At 51.2% G+C, this 13,326-nt stretch overlaps 2 non-coding genes across 2 annotated transcripts; one reads left to right on the forward strand and one right to left on the reverse strand.

Annotated features, from left to right (window-relative positions):
• The first annotated feature begins 1,425 nt into the window (after positions 1-1,425).
• Positions 1,426-1,498, forward strand: TRNAR-UCG. The gene has a single exon. It is a non-coding gene; the product is annotated as a tRNA-Arg (tRNA).
• A 7,950-nt stretch (positions 1,499-9,448) lies between these two features.
• TRNAK-UUU lies at positions 9,449-9,521 on the reverse strand. Its single transcript has one exon. It is a non-coding gene; the product is annotated as a tRNA-Lys (tRNA).
• Positions 9,522-13,326: the final 3,805 nt, after the last annotated feature.

The following is a 13,326-nucleotide window of genomic DNA, read 5'->3' on the forward strand; positions in this document are numbered from 1 at the left end:
AGACCATAATATTCACAATCGTGCTCAGAGACACAACTGCACGCAGTTCACTCCTACTGCTCCAAATACAAGGACCTCCTGCCCCACACAGCATGTGCCAAGGCCTGTGGAACTCACTGCCACTGGACAGCTACCAATGAGAATGATCCCATCGTGCTGGATCATCTGCTTGGCCCCCCAATCCCTCTCAGGGCAAGCTGTGTGGCGTGGCTGGGGATTGTGCAATGGCCCAGCACCAGGCAATGCAGAACGGACACCACACGCCCTGCCCACCTCACCTGAGCTGCTCTCCAGGTGCATTGGAGCCCAGCACCCCGCACCTTGGCACTACTGCCCCACAGAGGGGAGAAGGGTCAGGCCAGCCAGCCATTTTAAGATGGGGAAATCACCACCAGGGTCGACGGTATGGGGGCTGTGACATACAGAGAAACGGTTGTCATGCCGGCAGAGGGCAGCAGAGCATGTGCACACACACACACACACACAATTGCAAACATACACAAACATATGCATGAATCCAGCCACACACACACACACTTGCTAATGTACACAAACACCTGCACAAATCCAGCCAACACCAACACAAGCCTGGGAGCCAGGCTGGGGCTGGGTCACTCCACTTACCATGCAGTGAGTGCAGGGGCGGGGGCCATGAGGATGAGCCGGGCAGCCCCCCCTGCAGCAGCTCCCCACCCCAGCTCACCTCCGCTCCACCTTCTCCCCTGAGCACGCCGGCGCCGCTCCACTTTTCCCACCTCCCAGGCTTGCGGTGCCAATCAGCTGTTTAGTGCGGCAAGCCTGGGAGGGGAGGAGAATCAGAGCAGGGGCGGCGTGCTCAGGGGAGAAGACGGAGCAGAGGTGAGCTGGGACAGGGAGTGGTTCCCCTGCACGCACCCCCCCATTGCTTGCTGCAGGCAGCCCTCCCCCCGCACCTCCCAGCCCCCTGCCCCAGCTCACCTCCACTCCCCCGCCCACCCTGAGTGCGATTTTTGGTGCCCCCAACCACTTGGCACCCTGGGCGGCCGACTAGTTCGCCTAGTGGTTGCACCGGCCCTGGCCACTGCCTATCAGCAGGATTCATCCTCCTCCTCAGTGAGACTAAATCTCCTCACCTAGACAGCCGGTCCGTCCGCTGCACCCCAATCCCCCATGCCTGAGCCTCCCTGCCAAAGCCCTGCACCTGGCCCCAGAGAATTAAGTCTCACGTGTCACTGGGAACTCGACTTCTTGTGCCCAGAGAGTCTCGGCCCCCTCATTAGCTGACCTGAGAAACACAGTGTCTGCAAAAGCAGCAAAGAGTCGTGTGGCACCTTATAGACTAACAGACGTATTGGAGCATGAGCTTTCGTGGGTGAATCCCCCCTTCGTTGGATGCGTCAGTGTCGGCCTTTTCCAAAGAAGTGCCTGGAGGTCCTTTTTCTGTGTGACCACGTGGCCTAATGGATAAGGCGTCTGACTTCGGATCAGGGGATTGAGGGTTCGAGTCCCTTCGTGGTTGTGCTTGCTCAGTTTTACCTTTGGGCTGAAAGTCCTGCTCCCTTCAGGGCTGGAACCTCTTCTTGGCTGCTCAGGCCAATGCTCTGCCTTCAGCTAGAGCCCCGGGAAGGAGTTGGGGGTTGGGTGTCACAAAGGCTGGGGCATGAGCCCCAGGTGCTTCCAGTCTCGCCTTTGCCCTTCCTTGTAGGAATGTTACACTTCCTAAGCGCTAAGGGGGTTGGAATGCCGCCCCCGGATTTAGAGCGGCTGAAGTGATTCCCACACCCCCACACTCCCGATCAGGAGACACACAGATAAAGCGCTGACCAGGTGCATACTTTGGGAGTACACAATGCATAAGGCACCAATCAGGGGAGGGGGCGAAGTAGTTGGATTATGTTAGCACATGCGCATAATAGCATGATTTATGTAACCATTTATAATAAATAGACGTGGACAGCCCCGTTGGGGGCGGCTCCACGGCGCTCCACGGGAACAGACTGACTGACTCGGCTCCGTCATTACTACATCTGGTGACCCCGACGTGATACCCCCTGCTCATCGGCTGGAACAGCCCCCGGTGCACCGATATTCGCTAGAAAAGCTTCATTTCATGAGTATGGGGGCGGATTTGTCAGCTCGGCAGAAAGTTCATGTGAAAGAGTTGCAAGCTATTATAAAACAGGCTGGCGGGCCAGCCTCTCTGAGCCAGTTAGAACAGTTGTTAATTGAAATCAATTGCCAATGTCCTTGGTACCTGGATCGCGGGTCATTGTTGGTAGATGATTGGATAAAAATAGGGGCGACACTGCACGCAGAGCCTAGAGCTGCGGTGCAGTGGCTCCTGCTTTGGCAGCGATGCAAGGAGGCTCTGGAGACAATCGGGATTGGAGCGTCCTCCAGGGCTAGCCTTCTCGCCCCCGCGCCTTCGGCCCCCCTTCCTTACCCTCGGATTTTGCCTCCCAAGCCGCTTCAGGCGGTACCCGACTGCCATGATGCATGTCCGGGTACGGATGGCTCTTCACAGCCGAATTATCGGCTGTCTCCTTTTCAGGCAATGATACAGAGGAAGAAGGAAACAGGGCAGCTGACAGGCCAGGAGATAACAGAGCTACTGGCTGCCTTCCCGGTGACACATCTCCCTGGCAACGCAGAGGGGGAGGTCATAGTGGAAATCACAGCCTCCCTATTCTGTTCTCAGAGAGGCGAGGCGAGCAGTTACCAAGTCTGGGTTGAAATCCACCTTTACTCGAGGCATGTTAGAAGGGATTGCAAATGGGTATAACATGCTCCCCCAAGATTGGAAGGATTTTTGTAGGATGCTTTTAAGCCCCGCGCAGTATGTTATTTGGGATAGTGAATTTCAACAGCAGGCATTACAACAGGCGCGGGCCTCGGGGGGGGCCTATACTCCCGAGCAGTTGTATGGAGCCGGACAGTTTGCCGGCTTACAAGAGCAGGCTGCGAACATCCCTCTCGTTACACTCCAGGTTGTGGGGCGCTGTGTTTTAAAAGCTCTGTTTAGAGTACCGGTGACGGGGACACCCTCCCGGTCCTTTACCGTCACCCGCCAGAGCCCTCAAGAGTCGTATGTGGACTTTATTAACAGACTACAGGAGGCTATCCAGAGGCAGGTAGATAATCCTGATGCCCAGTGGGAATTAATGAGGAAACTTGCTTATGAGAATGCTAATGCGGACTGCCGCAAGGCGTTGCAGTCCATTGTGACCAAACCGGAGTATACTCTGGCAGAAATGCTAAAAGCGTGCACAGATGTGGGCACTCAAGTGCATCAGATGAATTTGCTGGCAGCAGCCATGCAGCAGGGGTCCAGACCCCAGGGAAAGTGTTTTAATTGTGGGAAACCAGGCCACTTTAAGAGGGAGTGTCGGGCCCCTGGGGGGGGGGCAATACCGGGACGCGACAGCAGTTCAATAGGCCAAGGTCTATTTGTCCCCGATGTAAGAAGGGTTACCACTGGGCAAATCAATGCCGCAGCAATCCCCCTCCCAATGCCCAGCCTCCGGAAAACAGGGCACCGGGCGCTCCCCCAGCCCCGGCCCAAAGGTGGGAGGAGGTACCATCTATGACACCCCGGCGGCCACCCTAGAAAGTGCGGAAATTGATTTGTTGTTGCAGGAAGATAAGGAGCTCACTTTCCCCGGGGAGGTGGTGGCGGTTCTTACCCAACTCTCGGGACCCCTTCCCCCGGGCACGATGGGGCTAATCTTCCCTCATTCCCATGCCGGGAAATATGGCGTTTAGATAGTCCCCAGGGTAATAGATAGTAATTATGTGGGAAGAATTTATGTTCAGATTTGGGCTCATATGCCAAAACAGCAGCACCAAAGGGACTCATGGGCCCAGATGGTGATCCTTCCCTTCCCTTTTTGGTTAATATATTTTGCTATTGCCCGGCCAAGTCCTGCCGTTTTCATTGCAGCTTTTCTTGGCTCTTCGCCAAGTTCCCCTTCCTCTTGGCTGTCCGCCAAGTTCCCCTTCCTCTTGGCTGTCCGCCAAGTTTCAGTTGCGGAGGTGTCCTTGACTGGCCGGTGGTTTTTCTTTAGCTTTTTTCAGTTAACCCATTCTGTTCTTTTCGGATCCCACTGATAGTCATGCATTTTTTTATTAAATTGCTAAATTTTTAGTGAAGCATTTTATGGTCCCTTTAATTTAAGCCCAATATATTGTTTAAACCTGTAATTATTGTGCCAGTTTTTATTATAATTTTGAATTGGGTGTTAACCCCTGCGGCCTTTAATTCAATCAAATTTGGCAAATGGATGTCACGCTTTATTCCCCTTTTTTTTTCCTTGGAAATATTTATATGTTACCATTAATACCTACTCTCATTACATTTGGGCCACCCCCCAGCGGGGCAAATAGGCCAAACACGTGATTAATCATGTTCTTGCTGCGGTGGCCGTAATGGGCCGCCCCCCCAGCAGATAAAAAACGATAATGGCCCCGCCTACATTTTTTACAGATTTGCAAATTTCTGCACGCAGTGGCAAATTAACCACGTTTTTGGTATTTTGTATAATTCCACAGGTCAAGCCATTGTGAAACGGATCAATCGTACACTTAAAGAGTACCTACAAAAGCAAAATAAAACAGTGGGGGATGATGGGCCAACCATGGGAGCCAAGCAAAATTAATTAGCGATAGTATTGTTTACCCTAAATATTTTAAATGTCTTTCAGAATTTTATAGTCACTGAATGACATTTAAGATAAAAACCCCGCTCCCATGCCCATCTGTCAAATATAGGCAGAGCCCAGACCCTAATTGGTATGGCTCCGTTCCATTGAGAATTTGGGGACGGGGGCATGCCGCTGTGCTTACTCCCACAGGTCCGTTGTGGGTCCCTGCCAAGAACGTGCGACCGTGGCACAATGACGTGGCATCAAAGCCTCAAAAACCCGATATCCAACTTCAATCTGCCTAACCAAGACCTTTCCAGTGTGCCGAGCCACAAAAACAGCACCAAAGGTTACCTGGGGGCAGGTGAAACGACTAGCGCAGCAGGCTCAGCAAACGCTGGAAAATAACAAGGCCAAGCCTACCCCCGAGAATTTTACTGCTGCTATTTTTGCTTGTTTGATTGCTAATTTTTTTACTATATTGTTGTGTTGTTTTTGTGTGTTACAGGCTAGGGCTGAACCTGAATAGCATAACCGTATGTGTTATAATATATGGGCTTAACTTGTGATCCTTGCCTATTAATTTTCCTTTTGTTTATAGCAGGCCCCTAAGATGCATGGCCTGTTAGGCTCCTGCCTGGTCCCAGTATGTAAGGCGCCGGGCAGTGCTGCACATGCAACGGGGATGTTTAATTTGTAATGCGATATTAGATAATTGAGCGGCAATTGATTACCTGCTATTGCTCAGCCATGTGGGATGTGAGGAAGTATATGGCATGTGTTGTTTTAATCTGACAGAGAATTCTAAACGGATTCATGCACACATAAATAACCTCCAAGAATTGGCACAACACATTCAGCAGGACAGGAACCCATCATGGTGGAATGACCTTTGGGCGTGGCTGCCATCCATGGGATGGGTCCAAATTGTTTTGCAATATGCTTTGATTGTTATTGCCTGCTTGATTGGTTTTTGTTGCTTTCCTCAGTGTATTCCTAATAATATTAGGATGTGTTTTACACCCTGTCGGCGCAAACCCCTGCCTACATTCCAAGCCGTCATGTATGCCCATAAAATCATGAAACATGCGGACCAGGCACGGGTTGACAAAACAGAAAAGGAGGGGATGTAGGAATGTTACACTTCCTAAGCGCTAAGGGGGTTTGAATGCCGCCCCCGGATTTAGAGCGGCTCAAGTGATTCCCACACCCCCACACTCCCGATCAGGAGACACACAGGTAAAGCGCTGACCAGGTGCATACTTTGGGAGTACACAATGCATAAGGCACCAATCAGGGGAGGGGGCGAAGTAGTTGGATTATGTTAGCACATGCGCATAATAGCATGATTTATGTAACCATTTATAATAAATAGACGTGGACAGCCCCGTTGGGGGCGGCTCCACGGGAACAGACCTGACTGACTCGGCTCCGTCATTACTACACTTCCTGACTTGCCAAAGAAACTGGGCGGCTGCCCGGGCTAGCGTGTGGAGCAGTTTCCCTCTTCCAAGTGTGCGCCTGTCCCTGTGCTTGAGGGGGTTGCTACATAGCGCCTTGGGAGCCTGGGTGTTTCTCTGCTTCTTGCCAGCTGGGGAAAAGCCTCTTGGGGTAAAATCTCCTGCCCCACTGCCAAAGTCAGCACCTTGAGTGGGAACGGTCAGAGGCCCCACCATGGGGGCTGGCCCTGCTTTCCTACTGTCTTCTGATGTTGGCCACAGAGCATCAGCAGCCACATGCTTCAGTGGGGGTTCGTCATGGCAGGGAGCAGCCTGGCTAGGTGTTTTTGTGCCTGTCTGAAGGCCGCACATAGGCATGGTCCTGCCCTCCTCTTGCCCTGCCCTCTGTTGCTTTTAAGCCTTCCCTTGGAGCCATCAGCACCAGCCGCCTCTGCTCTAGGTGCCCAGAGGAGGAGAGGTGTGCTAGGCTCTTTGATGAAGTGGGGGATTTTCTTAGGGTTTTCTGTGTTTTCCAGTGGTTTGCATGCCCAGGGAGTGGGACTCAGTGTCCCCAGGTGTTACTGGTTTAACGAGGTGAGGGGAAATGGAGTTTGTTGTTACAGAGGACTGGAGAGGGACTTGGGACCCCGGCTGATGGCCTGGAGGATGGAAACCCCAGCGACTGGTGACCTGGTGACCCGGAGACCCAGCTCAGGAGTCACAGCCAGTTCTGGCCAGTGAGAGGACAATGGGCTGCGGGGAGAGGACCCCGTGACCAACCTGTTCCAGCCAGAGGAGGGTGGAGAGGAGAGGAGGCCCAGGAAACCCTGTTTACCTGGAGAAAAGACAATGGACAGAGGTGGGGCTTGGGGCCGGGGATATCAGAGGCCCAGCTGGGAAGCAGGGGGTCTTGGGGCTAGCGAGGGGAAGCAGGCAGAGCCCACCTGGCTGCAGGGGGACTGGGATGTGCTGGGCTGAGGGAGGCCAGGCCTGAGGCCCTGAGAGTTTCCTGTGCTGTGTTCAACTCTTAATAAACCCTCCTGTTTTATGCTGGCTCAGAGTCACTCCGGTCTAGAGAACAGGGGGCATCAATCCCTTCGGGGGTGAGGAGGCCCAGGGGATCCAGAGCGCGTGGACTCCCTGAGGGGGCCCACGGCGAGAGACAGACGTGCTAAGGCTCAGAGAGGTGCGGCTCCAGGAGGTGGGGGGCCTGACCCCGAGAGTGGACCCCCGAGAAGGGCTGTTGCACTGAAAGGGGCACCCCCCATGGACCCCACAGGGCCAAGAGTGGGCACGATCTGTGAGGCCATGACAGGCAGTGACATCACAAAGGCCTTTTGCAGGACCTCAGACTATCGGTCAAAGGTGGTGGGGAGGTGGTGACCTCACAGAGAGATGCTGACATCAGCCAGGCAGGACAGGGGTGAGGGGCCAGGGAAACCTCAGAGACCCCTGTGGCTTTGCGTCAGCAAGTCTCCTTCTCCAGGTCTCTCTTTGAGGACTGAGAGAGTATTCGGGTTCACGAACATGAGCGCCAGGAGGAACCTCTTTCGAGTTTTCTTCTTCCCTTTTAGTGATTTTACTAGAAAATAGCCATCCCTGTTTAGAAGGTAAGAGCCTCCTCTAGGGAAGGGGTGTCCTGGGGGGTGTCACAGTTCGGATGCCAGTGCCCCCCCATGTAAGGAAGTTCCCGCCACCCTGCTCTGTGTTCGCAGGGTGGTAGAGAGCAGCATCCACGGCAGTGATTTGCTCCTGGCTGCCGGAGCAGAGCAGCAGGCTCAGCTGTCAGAACTTCCACAGAGCGATGAAAGGGGAGGGGCCCATCGCTCTGTAGCAGGAATGCAGAGCAGGCGAGTTCACGGCGGGCATTGTGGGATACTGGCAGAGGCCAGTTATGGTGATATAATGAACAGCAGCGTCTACACTGACACTCTGTCACTTTAAGTTTGCTGCAAAAAGCTCATCGAAGTGGTTTTATTTGGTCACCAAAACAGGGCAGTTTTGTCACCAGATGTGGCATTGCAGTGCCAACCGAGGGAGCATAGTCTGTTTTTCACACACCTGAGCAATATAATTCTGCTGAAATAACTTTGTAGTGCAGACCTGGCCAAAGATTCACACACACACAGCTTGCAAGAAAAACCTCACCTGCTGCTCTGCTTTGTGGGGCCCAGGTGGGGATGCAGGGAGTCAGGTGTGAGCAGACACTGTACTTTAGCCACAGGCAGGCACCATGGTTTAGCTGGTTAAAGTACCTGTTTTGTAAGCAGGAGATGCTGGGTTCAACTCCCAGTGGTGCCTTGTTGAGATGCTTTTAGAGCACCTGGTATTGGCTACTGTCAGAAGACAAATACAGAGCTAGATGGACCTTTGGTCTAGCCCAGTGTGGTTTTTCTTATGGTTTAAATTACACTCACTGGCACTGATGATAGAGTTACTGAAAGTTTGGGAGTTAAGAGCTGATAGGTCAGTGGCCCAAGCCCCACGCGGATGACCCCCTCCCTCTGGGACAGGGACAGGTCTGAGCTCTTGCACCAAATGCTGATTGTGGCTGCCAGAATCTGTGGGCAGCTCATTTAATTTGCACCCAGGGTTGAGTCCTTGATTTACACATCAAGGATAACAACCCTTTGTTTCTCCTGCCCCAATAACAAGGAGACTGGGAATCCAACACCAGCCACCAGTGATCATTTCGGCAAACAACCCAACCTATTTCCAACATACTGTAAAATCCACATGCAGACTCGTACACGAAACCTTGCGAGAAAATCTTCCTGAGGGGGTCTGAAGCACCTGCTGCTGGAGGGAAGGAGGGAGCCATCGGTTGGGATTGAGGAGCAGCGTGAGGAGGGGGGGCCTGTGGGTTGGGATTGAGGGGCACTGGGAATAGGAGGGGGCTGTGGGTGGGGATTGAGGAGCAGCGTGAGGAGAAGGGGCCTGTGGGTGGGGATTGAGGGGCACTGGGAATAGGAGGGGGCTGTGGGTTGGGACAGAGGAGAAGGGTGAAGAGGAGCAGGCTCTGGTTGGGAGTGAGGAGCAGTGAGCATAGGAGGGACTGAGGGTTGGGACTGAGGGGCACTGGGAAAAGAGGGGACATGGGTTTGGGCTGAAGAGCATCTTCATTTGGGGATCCAGCAGGACAGGGGAAGGTAGCGGGTGATTCTAATTCCTTAGGGATATTCTGTGTGTGTGTGCAGGGGAGGAACATGCTATATGCCCAGAGGCCTTTATTCCTCCAGCCTGCAAGGACAGAGGGGATGTCAAGGAGTTGTTCCTTCAATCCCCCCCACACAAAGGCCCTTCTTAGGAAAGGAAAATCCTGAAGAGAAAGAGTAACACCAAAGAAGACTCCAGAAAGTCAGATTTTTACAATCATAGTGAGAAGTTTATCACCTGACCAGGGACTTGAACCCTGGACCCTCAGATTAAAAGTCTGATGCTCTGCCAACTGAGCTAGCCAGGCTCACATAGGAAAAATGCAGGTTGGTGCAGAGGTGAAGCTAGTCAAGAAAAAGCAAGCAGGAAACAATTGGGGAAACCTGCTGCTCTCTCTCTCTTCCCAGCCCTGGCCTGGCCTGGAATTAGTGCTGGTTAAAAAGACGGGAAAATATCGGCATCTACCAGCCATTCATAGCTGTACAAGACTCAGGCACAATACAGAGGTGCCCATCTGCAAGTGCCGAATGGTTGGATTGGCTAATGCAACCTGTAGATGTCCAGGGCACACTGGGATATCGAGCCAAGTGTCCATCACCATCATCATTTCACAGGGATAATGATAATGATGGGAAGGTTCACAATTGACTCAGCAGTTGCATACAAAGGTGCATGTTTGGCAGTTACATTGGGAAATTCTGGCTCCTTCTCAGGCTCAGGTTGGCCACCCCGGTCTAGATGTAGAAGTTATAACATTTAAACTTGAAAGAGGGGCCAATTTCCCCATCATTACACACCTTTACATCCAAACACAATGACTTTCTGAATGAACCCTCCTCGTTCAGCCAGAAGATCTTGGGGTGGTTGTAGGAGTCACTGGATAAAATTCTCTGGACTCTGTTCTGAATCAGGTCAGAGCAGAGGTACCTAGTGATCTAGTCTGCCTGTAAAATCTATATATCAACACCAAATATGGTGTGAAATTAATCCTCAGAAACGGCTGTTCCCCACCCAGACCCCAGCAAGGGGCTCTCCAAGGAAGGGGGCTGTTGAGGAAGGAAAGAAGAAAGATGTTCTCTCCCTGGAGGGACTGGGCTCTGCGCTTTGGACAGAAAGGAGGGGAAGGAAATGGTCACACAATGGCAGCAGAACCTAAGAAATGAAACACAACAGGCTTCTGAGCACGTTGCTTCTGAACAGTGAACGAACCTGACTCCCGTATCATGAAAAGCCAAAAAGCCGTTTCTTTCTATGCCCGGGAGAAAAGAGTTCCAATCATTCCTGCCCGTTTACTTTTGAATGATTTTACATTATAACGAAAATTGTAACAAAATTAGTCTGAACTTGAGCTGCCTGTTATTAAAAGCTGGTTCCCCAATTCAAGTTCCAACTGCCCTGCTAGAAACACCCCCAGGTCCCTGCTCACCCCAGGAAGAGGAAAAAGAGAAACCCCCACTAGGCATTGTCCTTGGCTCCAGGCTGCTGTCCCGGGGTGCGGGTGGGGACTGATTGTTTGCTGCTGAGGAGGGAGCCAGTAGAGGCCTCTGGTGCTCTGCTCCTAGCATCTGCCCGGCCCAGGCTGTCCTCTGCCTCGGCTGCTGCTCCCGGCCTGCTCTAGAGTCAAACACGCAGGGCCCCCAGGGGAACAGAGGCTGGGACAGGGCAGCAGCCTGGGCTGGGCTGGGAAGATGCTGGGAGTTCTCGTTCCCTGAGAACTGGCCTGGCTCCCTTCTCAACAGCGAACAAATCAATTCCACGTCCCCTCCCCAGAAAAACCAGCCTGGCGCCAAGGGCAGCAGGGGACGATTCCCTGCAGTTCCCACCGAGGCAGGAGAGAAGCCAGGGTGTTTCTAGCAGAGCTTATGGAACTGACGTGGGGAAACCAGCCTTTAACAACAGGCAGTTCCAGTTTAAGCTCAGTGTTTTTAACAATTTCTACAACATTAAATAACCCTTCAATCATAGTGTCACCATCCATAACATTGCTTCAGCCTTACAGGTTCCCAAGTGCAAAACTAAACATCTCTTCAAACACAAGGGAGTGGAGATCAGTCAGTGTTCAGAGTCATCCCACATAAAAGAACCATGTTGTGGTACATACTGGCCCCATCATGTGGCCATCGCCTTTCCCTCCTCTCTGTTAAAAGTTTTAGTATTTTGCACAGAAACTTTCTTCCCTCAGGAGAGACTTGGGAACAAGGGCTGCCAGCCAGACAAAAACTTTTAAGAGGAGGCGTAACCTGTCAAAAAATGATCTCCCCTCTTCAGTTCAGTGACACCTTGAAATGTTACTTGTCCCGGCAGAGCTGGAGGATTGAAAGCAGATACATCAAAGCCCTGTGTAGCTAGCAGGAATGAACATAAACACTCCCTTGGTAAACTACAAGACTAAAGGGAAAGGCAGTGGTGCCAAATATATAGAGTGAAACACAAAACACTCGTCATGGTTATGCCCATAGTGACTGCAAAATCTTTCTATATACTTATTATTATTTTCTCTGGTGTCTAGAGATTGACCAAGAAATGTGGCTCTTGATAAAATAATCAACTACCCCCGGTTAATGCAATGGACTAGAAATTGACTGGGGTCTCTCCACACAGGTTCAAATCCTGCCAGCTACAGATGCATTAGTATATTGTCATTACTGTTGTCTTAGTGCCTGAGCATCCACAGAGCCAAATCTGGTCTTGCTCTGAGGCTGTCTACACTTAAAATGCTGCTCTAGCACTGTGGAGAAGACAGTTGCTACAGTGAGGGGAGGGGTTTTCCATTCCTGTAATAGCTACATTCACAGAACAATCTTTCCTTTCATTTAGCACTATCTAACCATGGCTTAGGTCAGCTTAATTATACTGGTTCTGGGGTTTTTCACACCCTGAAAGACGTACTTGTTAGAGGGTTTATCCCATCACCCTCCCATTTCCTGGTCCTTCTCGCGTGACCAGAGAGCAGCAATGCACGAAGCTCAAAGGTGCAAACAATTCAGTGTTTATTGGGGTAAACTTCCAGCAAGCAATGATTCCAATTTCCTTCCTCAGTGTCCCCCTTCCCAGCTCTGACACCACAGAGCCTTGCCTGTGTCCCTGTTCCCCTTCCCTGTTCCTATCCCCGCCCTTAGCAAAACATAATTCTAATTCCTCTAACCCCCCTTACTTCCTGATTGACTGCAGACTATATAGTAAAACTGGAGTTCTGCTTAGCTATGCCTTAAGCAATCATTTTACTGAAATGTAACTAACCAATCCTAACATAGTGTAACATGATTATCTAACCAATTATACCCCACCACCTTAATTGGTTTACACTCAACAAATTAATTATACAGCAGACAGAAAGAATCACAGCACCAGACAGAGATTATACAGACAAGCAATAGGAAAGTGGGGACTACAGTGATAGAACAACAAAGAAATGAGGATTTCACACCCCAGCTATTGATCAGTGAGTTGTTCCTAGACAGGATGCTGTCATGGTAGAGGTTGTGGGTGCTGGTTGCTTAACTGTCTGGCCCCCAGGGCAGGATTTTGAGGTTCACCATTACTGTCTCAGAATGCCAGCACCCATCTTTTGTTCACTTAAAATGTGAGCAGGGAGATTCCAACACCACAGAACTCATGGAGCTCCAGGAAACGTGTAACTTTAGGTCCGGGTGAGTGTGTCTAAAATTCAGCTGTGCTGTAGAAGGTCTCTAGGAGTCGAAAGAGATGTGCCATCTCGACCTCCCTAAAGAGTTCATCAACTATTAATGAAAACTAGGGTTGATAAGTCATGTTTTTTGTAGCAGCAGGATGGTGGACTGGTCTAAAGTGCCAGTTTTAAGACTCTTTTTTCCCTATCTCTTGGGTGTTCTGGTCTCTGCATAGAGACGTAGTTTCAAATCCCACTCCTGACATGACCATTTAATTCTATCTTTAGAAAATAGCCTCACTTCAATCTCCTGTGCAACAATAGAACCCCATTTGCTTAGCTTTGCTATTCCAGTAGTTGTGAGAGAAGCTCTAAACCAGGGGGAAACAGGGCCTGTTCTCTCGACCCATCAATTTTTGTCTTCCTTCATTCCAAGCCCTTTCCTTAGATACATCCGTATTTCCCACACTATTTTGTTTAATGT

This window comes from Mauremys reevesii, linkage group 12, assembly GCF_016161935.1.
Source record: "Mauremys reevesii isolate NIE-2019 linkage group 12, ASM1616193v1, whole genome shotgun sequence".
Classification (NCBI taxonomy): Eukaryota; Metazoa; Chordata; order Testudines; family Geoemydidae; genus Mauremys; species Mauremys reevesii.